This window comes from Bombus pyrosoma, linkage group LG11 (genome assembly GCF_014825855.1).
Source record: "Bombus pyrosoma isolate SC7728 linkage group LG11, ASM1482585v1, whole genome shotgun sequence".
NCBI lineage: Eukaryota > Metazoa > Arthropoda > Insecta > Hymenoptera > Apidae > Bombus > Bombus pyrosoma.
The window spans coordinates 10,712,027-10,723,186 of NC_057780.1; the positions used below are offsets into that span (position 1 = coordinate 10,712,027).

Sequence of the window (11,160 nt, forward strand, 5' to 3'; positions counted from 1 at the left end):
TCTCTTCTCTTCTTTTCTTCTTTCCTTCTCTTATCCGTAAGATAAGAAGAGAGGATTGAAAGTCGATTGGTTGAATGGATGGCATGGTTCGACGCGGGCCAGGGGTTTTTCAATTTTCCATCTCACGCCAAAAATCGACGGTGCAATCGAGCTGACACGACGCCCACCTCTGAAATATACCACTTCTTCCGCTTCGGGTCACTCCTCCCGTGAACAATCAAATACCATGGGATTCGAGCTCTATTCTTCTCTCAACGAAAAGACGATATTTTGATCTTAGTTTTCGATCCAGAGACCGAGTTATCCAATGGTCTCCGGTGCTTTGGTGCTCACGGTCCATTTCGTTACCAACTTTCCGTTTCGTGTCTTTCTAATCTTATTTGTCTTATTTGGAAAGTAGAAGCTTTTCCGTGTGAGGTTCTGTAAACCGTTAAATCTGTGAAATTCGAATTTATTCTCCAATATGGTGGTATCTCTGTCACGATTTTCATTGCATTTCTTGCCCGATAAATAAGTTATCCATCTTTTACGCAACTATAACGACGGATTTCTATAAATCTTGCCTCTCCCATTTACGCAAGAGCAGGTAAAATATCGCTCGGTCCTATCGGGTTTCTTCTGGAAAATCGAATCACAAATATCGCTTACTCCGTTGCAGTAATCCTTTCGAATTTTTCTAATATAACGTTTTCGACGATATTATTTTAAATTTAAGAATTATGGAAATATATGGTTAGAAATTTGTAAAGAGTTCAAGCGAAGTAAGAATATTTATGATAAAAGCTGTGGTAGAAGTCTTTGGTGAATTATAGTAAAACAACATTTAAAGTTAAGTAGTGGTGTGGTAGGATATAAAATTTTACGTCAAGCAGACATTATATGCCCTCATTTTCTCCATCCTTCCCTTTCTTTCTGTTCCTTTTTCCCTCTCATCCTTCGCTCTTTCATTCAAGATTCGTCTTTACCGACAAACTTTAAAATATAACCATTTAATAATTTCTATAAAAGGATTCCTGGCATAAAATCTGTCAATTTTATTCTAAATCCAAATCTGGGAAGCGAATTAACCGCGAATTTGAAACGTCGCAGAATGAAATATTAAATAACGAAATGCAATTTTTCAATAAAAAGTGTAAATTATTATATAAAGTGCTAGTGAAATATGCATAAATATCAGATACTAAAAATATTTGCTTCGACCAAGCGTATGTTTTGAAACAGATATAGGTAAACAAGGAACGTTCGATTCTCGTTATGCAAAACGTAGTTTGCCCCGGGGGAAGTATTTTTTGTCCTTTTTGGCTAAATTTGAATCTATGCCTTGTCACGTTTATGTGCGTTTCCATGCCACGATCTCTCCCCTTTCGCGTCACGAAAAAATATCACCACTCGAAAAGTCTATTTGACGTGTAAAACTCGCGCACTTCAAATTTACGGTTTTCGTTGAAGTATTTGTCACTTGTATGTCCCGCCATCATTTTCCGTGATCTCCCGATTAATTATAGGAAAATATAACATAACTTGTTATCTGTAACTCGTTCCGTGTAATCTTTTTAACATTAAATTTTGAACATTACCCGGAATGACCTCAGAAGGATCAATTCTTTAATATCAAAGATAACAAAAAGGAATTGATCGGTGGCTTAGAGAACTCAATTATTAGAACATTGGACAAGACTTGCGAAAGATTCGGGATGGAATCTCAGTCCACCAATCCGATTGACCCATTCTTTCTCTATCGGCGATCTCCAAGTAATAAAATCATCACTTTGCCCTTTAAATTTGAACTTTAAATTTGGAATTAAAAAATCAGACCTTTAATCTGGCGTGGGCTGTCATTTCTATATATTTTTTACCAATTTTTTTCTAGTTAAAGTTTCGCAAAACCACTTTGGATATTTTACATTTGAAATTTCAACCTTATTTACTTACTTATTTCATAACCTATGATTATTTAATAGATACCTATTTCATTTGCCACTCCAATATGTATCTCATTCTCCTCTGAATAAATTGTTAATCGATGAAGGAATATATGATTCAGTAACATATCAACAACATTACATGATTAAAAGTAACATTCTTGTTTCACTTGGTGTCTCTTTGAACGGCCAAAGCGGGGCTCTCGCTTCTATCATCTTTGCTAAGATTACACGTCTCCCATGGGATCTACGTGAAATTGTTCTTCTGAAAATGTGTCGCCGCGTTGATAAATTCAACTCTACTCAATTTAAATATATACACGTGTTTGCATGTATTAGGTACTTCTTATTATCAGCTTTTTGTTCCAGCGTGTGCTCTTCAATCAGAAACTCGATTACATCCGTATAAAATTTTCTTCCGTCAATCCAGAATTATATTGATGATTTACATTTTATATAGCATGCAATAAGCAATTTTCGTTTTCGTAGAGATTACTTATGTCTCCGTTTACTTTGTACCGTACCATTTCTCGCAACATAAGAAGAGATCATAGTTCCAACACGCGAGTTCCTCATCAATCATCGGATTCGAATTCGATAAATTCTTGTCTGTTGTGTTGCATGGAGAACACCACACAGCAGACTCAAGACCGTTCCACGTGACAAATCGTAGGCATCGTTTGCGAAATACAAAATGCGTGGGGTAACAATCCTTTATCTTTCCCAACTCAATTTTTCTTTCGTCCCAATAAATATTTCTTCGGTGTAAGAAGAAATATCTTCCATCTACATTATATTAAATGTACCTATATTTCAATCGTACAACGTAATCATTATATGTTGGCCATCACATTTTGATCATCTAAATAGCAACATACACCTTTCCTCATTCGTATGACATATATATGACAGTTTTTAAAAGTACCTTAAATTTTCCAGCTCAGTCTGCGATAAATTCTTCGGCTCTCACGGATCGCGCAATAAATTACAAAATACAGTTTTTTCACGCTAGTAGTGGATTCATTGATAAATCACATCAAGCCCACAAATATTCCGCAACAAGAGATCCAAAGCATCGGTAAGCTAATATTCGCCCTATCTCCTTCATTCCTTTGAACGGTGTATTTAATTTATTTTTGTTTAACTATCTATATTTACCAATTTAATATCGAGCAGTCCGCTGCGGGTATACATTTTTTAAATTTATCTTGTAATATCGTATTTTTGGAATAAGCGATAATATCAGAACGAGTAGAATATCACAGCTGTATTACTATTAACGTGACGCAGTTACAATGTGCTTTTGTTTCCTTTACTGAATATAAACAGTGCTTTCAACATTCGAGGAGAACGTGTTAACGGCATCATCGTTCCGCCAGCGACCGCGTTCGAAACATGAAAACATCGAAGCATGTTTACAGAGCGCTTATGCTCAATTTTGAGAACTCCCAATACGAGCTTGTAGAAAAAAAGAAGAGGAGTGGATGAGTAATAACGATATTTCAGTGCAAAAATAGAAGCAGTCGACGAAGTGGACAGGAATGTGATCGAAGTCGAGCCACGAGGAAATATTCTTGCAAGGAGATTAATTTCTTTTAAATGGAATATTTAAATTTCCCCATCAAGGACAGTTTGTTATTGCGGCGTTTCGTGCATTTATTGTTTCAACACGAGCCTTGTCGTGAAAGAACATATTAACCTACGGATCTCTCTGCAGTCCCCGGTACGAGCGACCTCCTGTGCACAAACTTGAAAAACGAATGAACAGAACTTTTGAAAGTTTGATCAATGCTTAGGGGACCTTTTGTAAAACGGGTGGCGATGAAAAAGCAAGTTACAAGGAAGAACAGTGAATGGAACGGACAACGAAGGATCGAACGTTCTTTGCTGGTATAAATGAGATTTTCAAATTTCCACGATACAGAAGCAACTTCATTATCTCCCTACCATCCTTCGCTAAATTTTATCAGTGTACTTAATTAGACTGCTTTATGCAGGCGCGGACCAACCCTTGGAAAACAATTTGTGCGAAAATTTCGTTCAAAGCTTGCCTACTCGTGCTTTATGCAAAGTACCACAACGAGAATAACTTCATTTAGATACGTTTTAAGTTCCCCTTTGTTTCAACAGCAAAGTATGACGATTATATTCGAATTGGACGTTATTACTCCATTGTTACGAATCATAATTCACCGTTTGACAGATTCTCTTTCCCTTTTGTTATTTAACAACTTGCCTCTTCATACAGAGATATATCTTTCATCCCGAGAATAAGTTTTCTTAGGGTGTCAGAGAGTATAGCGCACCCTACTACAACTTACTACATCTTACTACCTCTTGAAAAAATGTTTCCATTCGCTTTATCGTTATCACGTCCCTCCTTTAGGGGACCGTAATCCGACGAATAGAAAGTTCATTCGTTTCACTTATCAATATATCTTCTTCTTCGGCCCGTTACGATCCCATAAAAGTTACTTCGTGCTGAATTACGTTTCATCTTCCATTATATCGTTCCTTCTCTGCCCAGTAATGCCCGTGTGTTACTTTTACCAAACCACTTCTAGAACCGTTTAATCTATCCCCCTGTATTATTACAATCCATCCCCCCACTGTTTTACACCCCGTCTGTTCGCGCTATATAATAGCAATGTTTTTCGAGCCTCTCACCTTAACACATAAAGAAAACAAAATGAAACACGAGTTTCATTTGCCTTTATACTTTTTACAGAAAAAATGATCATGAAATCTTTGCACGAAAATAAAGAACGATCTCACACTTTCCGCGTATTTCACAGAAAGTTATATGGAATGAGAAGTTCCTACGGCGAAATTTTAATTTCTTCTTTATTCTGTTCAATGATACATTGACTACGCTCTTCGCTTTCATCGTTTTTTCTTTGCGTTCTCTTTGCCGTATCGTTATGTACATACAGGCAAATAAATTATACGCTTCCAGCGCTATTTTTGCCCTTTTCAACGCCAGCGCGAAGAAAGACACGCAGCGCCTCGTTAAATACGCAGCACACTCATTCTTTATCTATTCGTGGCTCCAATTAATAAACACCACCCTTTTTTCGGGCCTGTTAAAGCATGTCAACCCAGAAACTAGATAGCTACGATAAATTGCCCTCAATTTAATGATTCCTAATTAACCACAACACACGTGTTTACATTGGTTATGCTCACGTATACAGGATGGTTCAGTTTATTCTACTTAAGTACATATTTTACTGTCACATGGGAATATTAAATTTAATTTTTATTATAAAGGGCTGCTGTTAAAACGCGTTAATCCGAAAATGCGTTAACATAGTCATGATAAATTACTCCCAATTTGATGATATTTAATTAACCACTGAAATTAACCACTGGATGTCATTATATACAAAGTGATCATGTATAAAAAGTGGTTTAATTTATTCAACTAAAATACGTTTCTAGTATGGTGTCCAGCTTACAACGGCAGTATTAAATTTCAAATTGAAGTCTGGTTATTCATTTTTATTGTAACTGTAGTGGGACATATTTTATTATCTCTATATTCATTTTAAGAATTTTTTCTTTCCTAATAGAAATATCATACATTGAAATTGATGCAAAAGATTTAAATATTAAATATTAAAGCTTGAAACTTATACTGGATTAATACTGATGATTTACATTGGATGATCGTTGCATTCTGATTGCCTACATGAAAGTTAAAACATACATAAACCGAACACTATGTCACATGAAAACAAATATTATCATATATAACATTCAAGCAAATTATCCTAATAGATATCGTATTTTGTTTTTACTACGTATTTCTTATCATTTCCGCCTGTAACTAAATGAAACTGTTTACAAATCGAATTAAGAAGCTGCATATATACCTATACTTGCAATATACATATATCTGTCATATAATTTACGATACACATGTAGCGTGAAACGATTAAATACATGATCTAAGTGTATTTTGAAATTCTCTACTTCTGTTTATATTTACGGTTCGCCTCGTAAACGTATACAAATGATATTACACGACGTCGACGTTAGTACACTACTAATAGCTACATGTTTTCATAATTTCAACGAATCTATAGGTTACCCCGAAACTTAATTGAATACAAGACATTCCAAATAAGACGTATTTGCTCTCGTCGCCTAACGAAAGAATCGTATACATATATAGCTATAAAAGTTTCGATCGATCAGTTTAGCCAATTAAAACAATAGGAACGTGGTGTCGTGTCATTGAACGCATCGAAATTGCGTAGCAACGGGGACATCTAGAAACACACTCGTGATATACCGCGGAAATTAATCTTCGTTGAAAGTAACGCGCTGCGAACGTGTCACGAGGCGACGTCCGCGTATAAAACAGGAAGGATCGACGGTCGAAGTGTGCGCGAGACGATTCGCGTGAAGGGGGAGGGGGAACGGTTGACAGAATAGGCGGGTAAGGTGCACCAACCGATCATAGCGAACGAAATACATTTCGAATGTTATCCGACGAGGTTTATTTTTCCGAGGCGAAGTTTCTCGCGTGCCAACGGTGCCGTTGTCGTACATTGAACTCTTACCTTAGCGTCCCTCTGCATCGAGTCAACAGCCAGCCACGTTTATCGGTCCGCGGTACGGCGTTTCTCCGGATGCATGTCCGTTGCGGTGATCACGAGACGATGAAATCCGCGCCGTTGGACGGTCCTCTCGATGTCACAAATCCTTCCGTTGTCAATCCGGTCCTTGATTGGAGCACGCGGTAAAATCGAGTCGAAACCGTAAACGCTTCGCGCTCACATGAAAATGAACTCACAACACTGTTCGCCGGCTTCCCACTGGACCCCGTGCCTCCATCGAATAACCTCCCTCCTCGCCGCGAACGTTGCACGGGAGCAACGACAATTTGGCGCGCGCAGATTAAAATCACGCGAGTGTATATAACCGATAGAAAACACCGATCAGAGAAAGAGTGACGAACGGAGGAGGGAGAGAACGAGAGAAGGGCGCGTGTACTACCGCACCAGCCGGCCGACAGGACACACCACGACAGACTGAAACCGAGGGTAGAAAACGTGGTTGCCTTCGCGACGCCCTCGTGCGTAGTCGGCCGGCATCGGCACGTTTCGTGCACCACCGTCTCGCTCGGCATTCAGGGCCGTCGCACTCGCTGTCGACGCCATTCGGGTCACGTGGTCGTGTCAGGGGTGAACGACGCGACGTGCTACGATCTCTCCTCGATGCTCCCGTATATATGTATTTGTTTTACTTCACGGTAAAAAGGAATAGTTCAGTCAAAAGAGACGAATAACTGCGATGTGTCCGGCAACGCAGAAGAATCGCCTGAATATATGTATACAGGTACTGCTTTATATTCTTGATACGTTACAAACTAACCTTGCATACGAACTATTTACGTATATACGTATGTTGTTTATACTATCGAGTTTTGAATTCGCGCGTTTTGTGAAGAACATGGTGGCACTGTTTCCAGTTAGATATTTCTTTTGAATTATGAAACGTTTGAATTGAGAGACGAGCAATGTTCTATGTTAGATATAATAATATGACTGTGTTGTGAGAATAACTATTACGATAAGGAGGGCAAATAGACTAAGTATATGCTATTGAATATGAAATATTTGTTGTAAAGCCGAATTATCGTAGAAGTGCCATTTTCGAGAATGTATACAATTCGATATATGTGCAAATGGCCGGCTACAACTCAGCGATTATTATCGTCCTCTTTTAATAAAAGTGAGTTAATGTATTTCGAAATGCGTGATGTTATCGAATATTAACATTCATTAGAAATGTTTAATTAACGTTAAAAATACTAATAAGATTGACATTCGTTCGTTTCGATGTTCGGTGAAATATTTTTACGTCATTGTTTTGAATTACACCCATAAATAACATTGCATTGTGAAATAGGTTCCTCTCGCTAATCGAAGATTTCCCGATAGACCGCGACACATGTGTACTTTGAAGACGACGCTTGAGGGAAATAAGGTTCTCCAGGACTCCGGAGCAACACAAACTCGGGTTATGCATCTCTACAAATTTCAAATACCATGCAGTTGGTAACGTACCTCGACTTATATTGTCTATTATATTGCATGTTATTGTAAGAATAATTGAAATTTTCGCCAATCTTCTCATGGTTTAATTTGATTGAGGCTATGCTCTAGCATGTTATAAGATAAATAGTTCCTGCTAGAAACATGAACATTTGTGAATAATAATCATATGTAACAAATGTTGTGAGGATGACTTAACAATAAAGGAAGAACTAAAACTTCTCAAAATAATCTGTAAGTATTATGCAAATAAATTTTTTGTTAGTTTTAAACATTTATGCATAATAATCGCGAAGATCTTATCTATTAAGGATAAGTTAATAAAAAAAAGCAAAAATACGTAACTTTTTAGAAATTACTAATAAAATGATCACGTCTTAAATACTCTGTTAAGAAATGGGAATAAGTTTATCGAACAGTCAGTTCAAATGATAAAATGAAAGTATAAAATATACTCGCAGGACAGTTCTCTGTGAAATTGAAACTAATAGTTTACGGTGACTGCATCTATCCTGTTGTAAAAATGAACCCGGGCGCGTAACTGTGGGATGTCGTCGGATATAATTAAGAGTAAAGCGTCGTCTCGAAGGAAGCTTTTACCTTCTGAATCGTGTCGAGTTTCATTGAAACATCAACATTCTTGTCAAAGAGCTCTCGTAAAAAGCACTCAAAGCACTATCGATGAAACCGCCTGTAAACAAATTATAAGTTACCGTTTCTTTGAATACGAACACATAAACGCACGATTATAGATACACTCAAGATTTTTATTATCTCAGAAATTTTTTCAGTAATAATTAAAGACTTTTTACAATTACCACCTTCATGAAGAACAGAGTATTACACTTTTTATTATCTTACATTTGCATATTAATCCACCATAATTAGTAAAATGTTTGAATATGTTGATAGATATTGACTGAAGTAGTAACATAAAAAAAATCCTGAGATATAATCGTGACTGTAAAGCGATCATGCAACGGCCATAAAATATCTACAATAAGGCAAGGCTAAATTGCAGTATATGTTAAAATCAACTTTTTTGACATTCACATGTTGTGCTTACGTCTAATTTGCTGAAAAAAGACTCCTTATTTTAATATCTTATTACAAAAATAAAATAAATCTTATTATCAGATTAATTAGCATATTTAGCATGTTTTGTACGCGAAAATCGTGTTATTGATTAAGAAATTTGCTCCCTATTAAATCTCTTAGATTTGCCGATATCGCGATACACAATCCTCAAGCGTGTCGTTCATAGAACTTCGCCTAAACTGTAGTACGACCTCATTTACAGACCATGTATGCACGACACCTCTTTCGTGACAACAGAGTGGCTCGCACGTACGAGTGCTTGGAAATTTGTCTCGCGACGAAGAAACATTTTCAAGACGCAATCTCGTCACGACCCCGGATGTTAGATTTTGCATAGAAAGATTCTCGCTTAGTGGAATATCACAGACCTTGCAGGTTGTGTCGCAATGTACCTGTAACGAGCAATTCCACGTTTCCTCAGTCGAATGTTCGAAGTAAACACGATCCGTTGCCATGACGACGCAAAGTCGAAAGTGTACTTATATGCTGGTAATATGAATTATATTATCGTTGGTTAAGGTTGAAAAATATGACTGTGAAATTAAATTTTCAGGAAAACATGCGAAATACATTTTTTAGCATATAGGTTTCATAAACAGCATCATCATCTGCTATTATGAACGGTACGTCTATCAAGGAACGATGTTAGGAGAAATATTTATTACGTTTTTATACTCGATCTGCATAGTTATCTGGCGTGTAGCATGAGGCAGGTGCTGTAAAGTAAATGCAAAGAGTGGTGCACACGATGGCGGCGCAGAAGTCCTCGTTTACGTGAAGTAGCACGGAAGAAGGGACGATTTATGGTCATTAAATAATGTAACGAAATTTATTCCGTCGCCTCCGTTCCAGGAACTCACGGCGTTAAATTTTCGGGCCACGAACGTGTGTCTACGATTGCGATATTAATGGTCGCGGTGTAATAGGGATCCGATAATTGGCCACCGGCCAACAATCGACTCGCCTCTGCTTCATTGCGAAACTCCGCGATCGAAGAAATTACACGGAGATTCGTTTCGACGCGTATTACGCGTGCCTAATAACTAGTTTCGCGTCGGGTACGGTTTTCACGCGAGAAAATCAGTAGTACTGACATCGCCAAACATGCCCAGAATATTTCGCTTCTTCCCGCGCAATTCTTCTTATCGCAGAACTATTAACATAGCCGCGTTATTTTTCTCCGGTATTCTGAAAACGCGAAAGCTATTCTTCCTTCATCGCATGCAGCGAATAAATTTTTCCCTAGCCATTAACCAGCTACCGGGAAACTACCAAGTCTCTTATTTCCATGAACACAATCTTCTGCCTCGCCTCTTTTTTTCCTACTAACGGAATAGTCGTCACAACTATTTTCTTGCCTTTTAGTTTATGCGGCGCGATTGCGCGGGAGATACTTCGTTAGAAAAGATGTAACTACCTCAGCGTCTTATTTATGACTCTCGGGATCTTTCGAGGATTTAATTTAACCGAGGCGCATCTTTGCGTTGCACCAGTTATATCATGAAATACGTTTCAAAAAATAAATTCTAGAACTTACCAAAGTTAAAGAATCTTACCTCCAATGTACATGGAACACGTAGAGAGGTCAAGATCGAAGAAAAAGATGAGTATCAGAAAATTGCAGAAATCTCGGGTGAGATATCAACGATTGCTTGCTTCCATTGTAACAATTCCATCATAAATCCGCGAGTCGGTAGAAGATCGCGACAGGATCGCAGGTAAAATCTCAACGTTATCGCGAAAATGACGGAAACTTTTCATAGGGTCGGGTCATTGGCCCGCAATCGAGAGATACTTAGTCGGATAGGGCACGCGATGCATTAAGACCGAATTTAGTCGACGCGGCGGCGCGCAGTTCGGTGCATGTACTTCTGGCTCGTGCATATGCATTCGCGTGACTTTGCTGGCCTGTAATAAGTGAATTCACGTTCGCTCGGGTCGAAAACTTAGCTAACAAACTCTGCCGCCGCGCCGCACGAGGCCATTCAGCTCGCGAAACTCGCTTGTTTCGAGTCCGTTTAACGGTTTCCCAGAGACCCGCTTTTTCGACCGGCCGCATGCAACGCAAATGCGGT

At 38.2% G+C, this 11,160-nt stretch overlaps 1 protein-coding gene across 3 annotated transcripts in view; it reads right to left on the minus strand.

Annotated features, from left to right (window-relative positions):
- The window catches only part of LOC122572823 (small conductance calcium-activated potassium channel protein), a 234,319-nt gene extending 227,183 nt beyond the window's left edge, over positions 1–7,136 (minus strand). The window contains exon 1 of one of the 3 annotated variants that reach the window (XM_043738334.1): positions 6,491–7,136. The gene's annotated coding sequence lies outside the window, so the exon portion shown is untranslated. The remainder of the gene's footprint in view (positions 1–6,490) is intronic. The other 2 variants (XM_043738335.1, XM_043738336.1) reach the window with 2 other exon arrangements.
- Between the last annotated feature and the right edge of the window lie 4,024 nt (positions 7,137–11,160).